Genomic DNA, 2,008 nt, shown 5'->3' with positions numbered 1-2,008 from the left:
GCAAGATAGACATTTTCAGATAGATAGATAGATAGATAGATAGATAGATAGATAGATAGATAGATAGATAGATTGGATGTAATATACAGTAATGATTTAAAAAGTATAAAAAATACACCGAGAATCGGAGCCACAACGTTCAGCTAACGATTTATTTTGCCTCTGTCGTCAATGACTGGGCTATGAAAACATTTTACTGCGAGGCTAAAAATTAAAACATGAACCAATAGCTACGACGTTATGCACTCGTAATGCCGGCGTTCGACCTTCACCTGGCAAATTTCATTTTTTTTTCACATTTTGCACCAATTTTTCAAGGCTAAACCCCAAATATAAAGTTGTGCATTGATTCAAATACCTTATTTATGAAGTTTCATGTATGTAGACCAAAAACTCTAAGAGGAGTTTGATAGGCAAAATTTGTTAAACAAAAATATATACGTATACATAAATATATATGGAAACAATTTTGTGTTTACTATAAACTTTTTACGCAAATGTTATGCAGGTATAAATCATGTAGAATATTTGCATGAATATAATTACAGGTGATAGTTAACTAGAGATGATGATTCCATTAGAAAACCAAAAAACTACTAGGGAATCAATTAAAATGAATGTTTAAAAGAATATGCAAATTAGCTACATCTTTTGCTAGTGAATGCAATTCCACAACACATATATAAGAAAATTGTATTTTCTTTTTAACTAAATAGAAAAGATGGTTGCTTCTTTGTGTTGGAATCAAAGTGTAGTCTCTGTTCCGGCAGATACTGCAAGCAAAGACCATATGTGGGGGCCAACCCCCCATATAAGACCTTGGTCAATGTAGGGGAAACCGTTCATACCAATTGTCACATTCCAGTTCCCCTACTCCTCGGGGAGTTGGTTCCCATTTCCCCTTCACTCCTCACATTAAAAATCGGCCTTGTGCCTCATTGCTTGGTGGGGGAGCAAATAAATACTAACCCCACATATAAGACCTTGGTTAATGTAGGGGCAACCCTTCATACCAATTGTCACTATCCAACTCTCCTACTCCCCGGGGAGTTGGTCCCCATTTCCCCTTCACTCATCACATTAAAAATCGGCCTTGTGCCTAATTTGCTCGGTGGGGGAGCAAATAAATACGCTGTTGTTCTAGGCCTTCGGGCCGGGATCAGAGTGTAGTATCTGTCCCGGCAGATACTGCACATAAGTTAATTGGTCCTTGCTCAATCTAGGGAAAACCCTTCATACTGAGACAATTACTATTTTTTTATACTGCCAGAGTTCCCCCTTTTTATCCTTGTTTTAGGGAAGCTGGTTTAACCCCACATTAAAACCGACCTTGTGTCTAATTTGCTTCCGTGGAGAAGCAAATTAATACATAAATAGAAAAGAAGTTTGTCTTTTTTCTATTGTTCTTGGCCTTCAGATTGTTCTTGGCCTTCGGGCCGGGATCAAAGTGTAGTATCTGTCCGGCAGATACAGCAATCAAAGGCCATATGTGGGGGCAATCCTACATCTAAGTTATTGGTCAATGTAGGGGAAACTCTTCATATCAATTGTCACTATCCAGCTCTCTTACTCCACGGGGATCTGGTCCCCATTTCCCCTTCACTCTCCACATTAAAAAACGGTCTTGTGCCTAATTTGTTCAGTGGGGAAGCAAATAAACACCCTGTTATTCTTGGCCTTCGGGCAGGGATCAAAGTGTAGTATCTGTTCCGCAGATGCTGAACTTAAGGTAATTGTCCCGGTCAATGGAGGGGAACCCCTTTATACTTGGGGAAATTATTATTTTAAGTCCCAACCAGAGTGCCCCTTTTGCTTTTTTTTTTCGGGAAGATGGTTTAACCATACATTAAATCGATCTCGTGTCACATTTTGCTTTGGTGGGAAAGCAAATAAATACTAATAGAAATAATGGTTTCTAATATGAATATCAATACACTCAAAACAAAATCGAATTTAGAGAAGTATAGATTATTGTGTGCTTTGATTTAATGCCAAATACAATACAGAG

This window comes from Euprymna scolopes, chromosome 16 (genome assembly GCF_053919585.1).
Source record: "Euprymna scolopes isolate OS-2025 chromosome 16, ASM5391958v1, whole genome shotgun sequence".
Taxonomy (NCBI): Eukaryota; Metazoa; Mollusca; class Cephalopoda; order Sepiida; family Sepiolidae; genus Euprymna; species Euprymna scolopes.
This window is presented reverse-complemented; position numbering follows the sequence as displayed.